The following is a 9,724-nucleotide window of genomic DNA, read 5'->3' on the forward strand; positions in this document are numbered from 1 at the left end:
TGTCTTCTTGCAAGCCAGTTTGGGAGGAAACAGGTGGTACATTGTTATTGCAATGCACAGAGAAAAACTCTTGGGATACAACTGGAAATAATTCAAACGACAACAGTGAGTCCATTGTAAATAAAAAAACAGGGTGTGATGTAACTGGGTTGTGATAAACGGGGTAACCAGTGGGCAGCCAAGGACGTAATGTTTTGTTCTTGTGTATTAATCACTGAGTAATGATGTGGAAGCAAACGGCAGCAGCTTAGGTGAGAGATTCCATGTCCCTGCTGTGCTGCTCTCCTGTAAACCTTCTGTCCCTGGCTGTAAGGAGGAACTTCCAACTGGATTGGCAGGAAGAGATCAATGAGCCTCCTCATAAATATTAGGGAAGGTCACTGACAGTCCAACTGGACACAAAAGATCTGAACACAAGGGTTTTCCTGACGTTAATAAATGGTGACTCTGATATGAAAAAAAAGTAGACATAATCCTGAAATGACAGAAATAAACATTGGTCTTCCTGATATTTTTAGATATTGTCAGCTGACAGGGCAGATTGTGAAGAACTGAAAAATGACGAACATAACTATGACTCTCTTCCTCCCCCCGTCAGAAAAAGGAAAGGGGGGGTAGGGGAGAGAGAAGAAAGAAGGCTCTGCTGGCAGCCTCAGGATAGTTAGTTTCAAAAGCATGTGTGGGGGAAAATATGAGAAACAATCTTGTGGGATTCAGTGAGGAAACACTTCAAAAATATAATTTGATTAGGACACAGCCTGTATGATTCAACGAGGGGGAGGAGGTATTGCCTGGAATATGCATCTGACAAACTTTTACATCAAGAATTACTAAATTACTGTCATGCAGCCATGAAGTAGGGGCCAAAACTCCTTTTTTTTTTTTTTTTACAAACTCATGAACTGCAACTTTTTGAGTTGTTGGCATCTATGACGTGAATCAGCACCATGAGGCTACTTTTGCTTCTGGTTCCATTGATGTATTCTACTTCGTTATTTTTATCACAGTATCATGTGCTGCCTACCCTTCCTGAGCTCTCTGTTGGACTGGAGAGCAGGTATAGAAAAGAAATCCTTCAGTGAAGTGGGCAAGAGAACGTCAGCTTTAACATGAAAATGATTCAGACTTTGTGCCTGATCAGGTGGACTTTGGCATCATTATGGAACATCATTCAGTCACTGACAATTGTTATTATTATTATCATTATTTTATTATCTGTATAGCAGCCATGCCTATAAATGCATTGCTATGACCATGTAGTACTGGTCAATACCAAGGACAATAAGTACGTGGAATCAAAAAGATGTACAGTAGAAAGACACAATTATTTAGAGAAGTATTTAAGCATTCAAAGGCTGCAGCCTGTAACTTTTAACTGTAAATGGAAAGTGAAATGCTATATTTTGCATCATAACACCAGGAGATTCGGCAGAATCACAGTGTGGGACCTGCTCCACCAGCAAAGGAAATGTAAAGGATAGAGTATATTCTGAAATCTCCTTCTTTTTAGTAACATTCCTGTCAGGGCTTCAAGGAGGATTATGCAGTGTACAATTGAACAAACAGGACAATGCCAGTCATTTTCCTTCAAAGAACTGAGCTCTTATCACAGCTTTTCTTTTTTCTTTTTTCCTGATGATCCTTAAGTCCAGTTTTTGGTACACTCTTTCACGTAGAAAGTTGCAGAGTGTAATTTATGCTTCAAATCTAGATGTCCAGCTTCTGAAAAGCAGGCAGCCAGAACTTGGCTCTCAGTACTCTCCAGCACCTTGATAATGACCTATAATTGAAGATGTGTTTTGTTTTGAGGGGAAAATGAGAGTAAGTATTCAAAAAGGAGATGATCTGCTTAGTGCAGTGTCTGGAGAACCCACTTGGAGAAAACATACTGTGTGCCATCTCTGCTTTTATGCACTTATCCTAAGTAATTTTGATACGAAAGCTTTAGGAATGCATCTGGGAGGGTAAAGAGAATACTTTCTTTCTAAGACTCACTGTCAACAGAGGAAAATTCCAGAGGGGACAATAAATACTGTATCCTTCATGAGTATGTTGTTAATATAATATGCTCTGATTCAGGAATATTCTTTCATTTTAGTACTGGTTTATCTCATTAAAAGAAAAAAAGACTTTTTTTTAGTATCTCTTGGCTAGATGGTGCCTTTTCGTCCTTTAGATATTTAGGAAACCTGGAACTTGTTGCAGAACTAAATGAAGCATTGAAAAAAGGCTTATTTGCACCTCATCAGTTATAAGATTATTAACACTGAATGAAAGCAGAAAATTGCCATCAGTATGACATTCTGCTTTGAGGTCTATTCTACATAATGAATTGTTTATCAGATGTTAAATAGTTCTTTAGTTAAAGAACGCTATTTTGAACATTTTCCTTGAAAGTACCATCCCAGAGAGAATTGGACAGAGCTATTAATATTTGCTTTATATTTCTGTTTGCAGGCTTGATTCAGCAATACCTGCTAAAAGTTTATCATGTTTCATTCCTTCACTGAAAGTCCACTGTAATGTACTGACACTCATGGGACACTAACTACAGGCATAGATTAATTCAACTACAAAAAAAATTGACTAAAATACTAATAATATTCTGTCTTACACTAGGTCTTGCCTCTTAAAATCAATTGGACATGGGATTGCTGGTTATGTTTAGTGTTTATCTGATTTCCAGTGAAAATGCTGAAAAGACACACAGTTTCATGCAAAAGCTTTCCCTAGTGTTATACAAACCAGTTAATTGTTAACCATGCTTTTTTCCACCACACAGTGAAGTCAGAACCTTTTAGGGATGGTATAATGGTCCTTAAACTAAAGAATGTATAAGTATAAAGTGTTTAGAGTTTGAGAAGTCTCCAGGCTAGAAATTTAAATCCATATTGCCTTGAAAAAAAGGGGGTTATAAGTTGGTATTTTACTTCAATGCTGGCTCTATAAATAGACTGTGGACTCTTGCCCTGTTGATTTAGACTTATTTAAAACAAACAAACAAACAAGCCTGTGAATGTATGTGGTGATTAGATGGCTCATGTAACTGGAGCTGGGCTTTGGAAATGGGGTGTTTCACCTGCTGAAGGATTCATTAAAAACCACAGTGAAAATGAAAACTGCCCCCCTAGTAATAATTATTAAGATCAAAGTTATTCAGTTCAGACTCAAAAAGTCAGAATAACAAATTTGCAGGTATACTGAGAATTCAAAGTATGAAAATTGAGGGCCACTGTATGTCTTCTGGTTTTTTTTCTAGGAGTGAGTGTTTTGACATTTTCAAAGCAACAAACTGACGTTATTGTTGATTTGATCAAATTTGCTCATTTGTATATTTTCCTTCATTCTTAAGGAAAAAAAAATGTGTTAAAAGTGTTAAAAAAAATGATGAACATTCCAGAGAATCTGTTGTTCAATTCCCTGAACAAAGACAAAGCCCTACAAAAAATAGTGAATCTTTTCTAAAATATGTGTTCATGGACTTTACACCTGTAAAAATTTGAGTTGTTTTGTGATACTGCCTCTTTTACTGTGTCTGGCTTGGGAAAGTATCTAGCTATTTCTAACCTTTGTTTAGAAAATGTTACCTTTGTCCATAAGATGAGGAAATGCATGTCCTATTTTAAATCTTTCTGGAAATAAATGACAGTGACCAGCTTTATTAGTGTAAGTTTCAAATGCTGTTGTACATACTACAGGCAAGTGCAGAATTTTTAATTGAAGACAACTTGTAGCTTCTTCTCCTTTAGCAGCAGTGGGGAAAAGAATAATTCTGAATAATTCACAAACTTTCTACCAAAAAGCACAAAAACTAGAATTGTGTCATTAAAGACAAGAGCTCGTGAGCTCTATAGAGGAAGTAGAAATTCTATTAGACAGTCACATTATAGAAGAAGTAGAATTCTATTAGACAGTCACAATGGTGTTTCTTACAAAAAAGAAGTATGCTTTTCTCCCATTTTCTAATTATCTTCTATTTTCTGGAAGTGTGACTCCTCACATCTATATATAAACACCTAGAAGTTGTTGTATAATCTAAATAAGCTGTATAGAAAGTGATGAGAAAAATGACGTCTGCAGGATGTGGCTCATCCCACATATTTAAATCACTATTGACAAGCTTCTGACAACTTTTAAAACTGAAACGCTTCATATTTAATTTGTTCAACCATTCCTCCTTCTCAGCTTCATTCCTTATCAGTTGCAGATAGAGTCTCAGGTTATTACATGGTTGGCAGGAGAGAGGACTTGCAGAGGCACTACAGCAAACAGCATTTATGGGTCAGTGAACTTCCTCCCTTTGCAGGAGCACTGCGTCAGGTCTGGCTCAGCTCATTTTCCTAACCATGAGTGCAACTCAAGTGTTTGGAGAGCACCTTTTCACAGTGAGATTGGCATGATTCACAGTTGCATCCAAGCCTGTTCTCTACTGCCACATCCACTTAGACTTCAAAACAAGTTCTTAATGAGTTTAATCATATTTAAAATTTTAATCTTTTTCAACATTATTGCAATTGCCTTTGGCAAAAATCAGAAGTATACTGAGCTCCACATGACTCAGACTCAAACCAGGTTTTGTGTATTCAATTCCTTGTGAATCACCACTTCTTTAGACAAGACTTTAATTTTTGGGGTGTTTTTGCACCTTTAATTACATTATTGTGTATGTGATTAAATAGAATATCTAAGAAATGTTCGTGACTCTTACAGAATTATTCACCATCTAGTCAATATGGAATTGAAATATATCTCTCTCTTCCTTTCTCTCTACAAGCTGACATAAAAGATGAGTGGGTTTCAGGGGTTCTTTCTTGAGGATATCTATCTATTCTTACTGGGTCACATAATTAGAAGTGGAGATTGTGGCTTATTATGTCTCAAATAATAGCTCTTTTGAATCTCAAAGGTCTTCCCTTAGCTTCATACCTACAAATAACATGGTACTTTTTGATTTTGAGATCATCTTTGGTAGATCCTTGATAGTGTGTTTTATTCTCTGCTCCTTGCACATTCCTCACATACGCCTGTGTGAAATTTGAAAGAGATTCTGCAAACCTTAGTCATGGGGAAGAATACTGCATTGAACAATAATGCCTCTTTGAAATGCAATCTCTATTCCTGAAAGCAAGCCTAAAAAATTAATCCCTCAATCAGCGTGGTTCCAGAGTACACCAAAGGTAGTGTAATTTTTTATAGCAAATTTTTATAGCAAATATTTCAATATTTTATAGCAAATACCATTCTTCTTCTTATAAACTTCGTCAGAAGTATATTATAAAAAGCATCTTTTCATCATCAGTTGAAAGTACATCCTGAATGAATACAAGTTTTTCTCTGTTTCTGACCCATAAATTATGAAGAAACCCTGAAAAAGAAAATGCGTAAACCATACTGATATTACATTTTAGTTGATGTTTCTGAGATCCCAGATTTCCCAGAAACAAAAAAATGGCCTTTAGAAATGGAAATGAACTGTTGACATCTTGCTGATTTTTAGTGTGAAGTGGAATAGTGGCAGTTTAAACAAGAAATAGAAACAATTAACAACAGCTAATTCTTTCAGAATTAAAATTGCCAAATAATGTGCCCATAGATACACTGCTTCTCTTTCTTTTTCTACATCAGGATTGCATTGTATTCACAAAGGTTACAAGCTCCAGTAAATTCTCTGATAGAATCTACAAGGTAGGTATGCACTGTGACACTGTGCAAACCAGTCCTGAAGAGCTATATTTAAATCCACATCTTCCCTTTGTGCTTACTTGCATCTCTGATGCTCAGCTGAATTTAAGATGACAACTTATGTGGTGTTTACTGTGTTGCATGATGCAACATAATGTGTGTGTGTGTTTCCATGTGTGCACAGTTATATTTGTGTCCATAAGCACCAAACTGTGCTCATCCTTTCCTGAGAGCTGTGGGTCAGAGGGAGAAACTCTACCTGTGTCATACAGGGAAAATGAAGTGGCCAAGAGCTTCTGCTCCTGTCCTTGGCTCCTGTATCCAGGGCCCAAGTGTGGGATTGATAGAGAGGGATGGAAAGGGAAATGACAATAATATTGAACTTAGGCTTAAACTTGCACTCTGCAACCTGCAGCTAGGCGAGGAACCATCATCAGATTTTTTTTCACTAAGTGTCCCTCATTTGATCAGTTGGTAACTATCAGCTTGTTATAAGGACTGTTCAATTAAAGTGTGTTACTGCACAGTGTCAGTCTTTTACAACATTTACAAATTCCTTCAGTGAACTGTTTCAGATGATTTTAGGTGAAAAAATACCCCAGACTATAATGAAAATATATTTTCTAATTAAAATTTTCAGCAGGACATGTTATTAGTTTTCAGGAGCATGCATATGCATAAAAATTAAATCAAACTGAGATATTTGTTTGGTCCTGTGACAATGAATTTGAAATTCTTCTTCTTTTTTTTTTTTAATTCTTTTCTGAAATTATCCACCAACTGCAGTCTCATTCCCTTTCCCTTTTTACATACTTCTTCTTTTTACATATTCCTTTTCCTTCCTTCTTTTATAATTATGGCCACTTCTAGAGTAATATAGCAAAATAAGGCAGTAATTCAAAAGCAGTTCACTTTCCACATTAAAAATACCACCATTTGCTATGAAAGTGCACATTTAACAAAACTTCATGTCAGATATGTGCAAACCCTCGGGCTAGAAGATTTTGAAAGGCAAAAGTTTTTGGCTCTATACAGCCAGTTTGGCTTATATGGATATTAGTATTGGTGACCTGTAATTCAATTGCTTAATGGTTTTACTTTATTGGAATGGTTTTGTGCTTTGATTTTCTGTTGGACTGGTATGATGACTAAAAAATTCAGCAATATAGAACTAATGTATGATGGCAAGCAGAATATTCTGGCTTGCCTGTTATTGAGCATTGACTATGTAACAATATCCAGACTCAAGAGAAACTATATCCTTACAGAACAGATAGCAGAAGTTGTAATTTCAAAATGGCAATCTACGCATCTGAGGACTGTAATCTGCTTTCCTGAAGGCAGTCAGTACACAGGTTTGGTTCAGAAGACAGACTGGGAATTGATTCAAATAGTCATATTTTTGGTTCTTGCTTCTTCTGCGTTCCAAGGGAAATTATTGTCTCTAGCTCTTTTCCTTCTGTTTCTTTTTCACATTCAATAGTATACAGAGAAATGTAATATTAATTCTAAATCTGCTGACCAGATATACTGACTGTGTGATATTTATATCTTAAATTTGCAATCTTAATAAGATTCAGTTTTGTGTAGATCTCTTCTAAATCAAGATGTACTTTCATATATCTCTTGGTCACTTTCTTGCCAAAGTGCAGCAAATTGGGGATGAAAATATCAGTATTCCATTATAACCCCTTGAGCTACTGTATGTATCTAGATAAACACTTGTGAGAGATCCATAAAACAATATCAGAAGACAGTTACTGCTGTAATAAGGAAACAAGGCGCTTGGAGTGTAATCAAGTTAAAGTTATGTGCACATAAATAAATGGCACAATTATTTTATTAAATGTGTAAATCACTTTTTGATTTCTAGAATGATTTCTTTTTGCAAGTCATGAAATATTTACCATGAGAGATAACAGACTTCCTTGCACAGAAAGTTTTTCAGCCTTCCATAGAAGAGAAAGGCTGTCATTATGCTCTCTAGAAAAATGGATTCTAAACCAGTTGAGTCAGGCTTATTTGACATCGCTCACAGTGCAGACTGTTGTTGGTATTTGAAGACAGTCCAGCTCTGAGCTGTAATTATGATGACAGATCTATTCGTGTTTGTTGGTGCTGAGGGATAGACAGCTGTTTTCACTTGCTGGCTTACAATTTGACAACTGCAGTCCCAACAAATGCTTTTGATGTTCGTGCATGACAGAAATAAAAAGATCAAAAATCACACATAAAATGTCCCATCCTCCTTCTCTTTATCTTATTTCTGAATCCATAGAAATGTAGGCCTTGAAGGGACTTTGGGGGATTTACCAAGGCAGACCTAAGGCAGTCATAGCTACCAAGAACACATCAGTCTGTGCTGGTTTGTCTCTGCTCACAACAGGTATAGATTTCTAGATGAGGTCTGGATTGATTTTTCAAGGGGTAGATTCTTTTCCTGGTTTGGCTCCAGGATTTCCTTGGCCTAGGTTAAATCAGTTGCTGAATTCCACCTTCACATTCTGCCCTAGTTGTAGGCTGCTCATTTTTTCCAATTATTCATGTCTATGGTGGCTTCCATGGTGAAGGTCTGACTTCAGATGAAGAGCTTTAGGTGTTACTCTAACTCAGGCTTTCTCTCTGCTTACCTTGCTCCTCCAATATGTCAGCAACTTTTCAGACATATTTTACCTTCCCTATCCTACCACATGCTGAAAGCTGGAGCTGTTAGTACAGAGCTAGGCATTAAATGAATATGAATAAAGATATAAGCTGTAACTTCTTGGCCTTCTACAGAGCCATCCTGTGAATTTGTTTCACTGAGCATAAATAACAGCTGTGTTTTCCTTTCATTTGTACTCAGGTATTTAATTTGTGTTCAGTTACTTCTCCATGCATTTTGTATGGCAGGCTTATCATAAAATATATATGTCTGTTCATGTGGTTAGGAATCAGACCTAGTGCCTGAGAAAAATGGTTTTCTATTCTTTCATAAAAATGAAATTAAGAAATCAGTATGTATGATTTTACTAGATACACCTCTGATGGGTATTTGCTTTTGCTAGGACACAGCCACCAGGCTATTATTACCACATGTATTCAAATGACATTTTATTTCCTACTCTGCATTTCTGAGCAGCAGGCTGCTTTAGCTACTGCAGAGTCCCATCTACAGAAAAGGGACAGATGTTCCACATTTTTCTTTATGAAACTGGAGAACCTTTCAAATTCACTAGTTAAAATACCACCAAAGACACATTGCACAATAGATGGCATTGTCCTAAAGAGATGAAGAAAATTTACTATTTAAATATCCAGTAGAATTCACAAAGCATACTTGATATAATTAGTAATTGTGTGCTCAATGGGCAGATATAGTAAAAGATATTCTGTTCCTTCCTACTATTCTAATAATGGGAGATTGCATATAGATGTCTATTCAAAAGAGAGGATACAAGACTACTGCTAACAACTGTAAGAGAGAAAGAGAGGACAAGAAAGTTTAATTAACAAGTACTACCCAGAGAGATATTTTGAAGAAAGAATGACTCATAGGATAATAATGCAACTTTGCCAGTGGCCAGGATGGGGAAGAAGAATACAAAGGAACAGCTCACTTTTAATGAAGTAGTTTTAGTTGCTGTATCTTTAGGAAGTTGAAAACATACCTTTGTTGCCCACTTATTTCCTTGCTTTATGTTCCAGTTTAAGTTAAAAAAAAAAAAAAGAAAAAAAAAAGGGGGAGGCTGTTTTCTTTATTACTCTTTGGTAAGGATCTGCAATATATATTTTGCAATAGAAAGAATTCTTTGTACCAAAAATAGTTTCAGGAGAAAAATAAAGTCAGAATAAAACGTAACATTTTGCCAAAGATTACCTCTCAGTCCAAAGTTTTACATGTTTCTCTAGAGACACAGTATTTCCTGAAAGTAACAGTTTTCAAGGGTGCTTTTCTGGTACCTCCAATACCACTGGAACAGACTGGATCTGATTTGACCTCACCAGAATACTGCTCTGATGAGGAGTTAAGAATCAGTGCTTTTAATTATTCTTATCAGTC

Source organism: Lichenostomus cassidix, chromosome 5, assembly GCF_008360975.1.
Source record: "Lichenostomus cassidix isolate B80296 chromosome 5, HeHo_3.0, whole genome shotgun sequence".
Lineage (NCBI taxonomy): Eukaryota > Metazoa > Chordata > Aves > Passeriformes > Meliphagidae > Lichenostomus > Lichenostomus cassidix.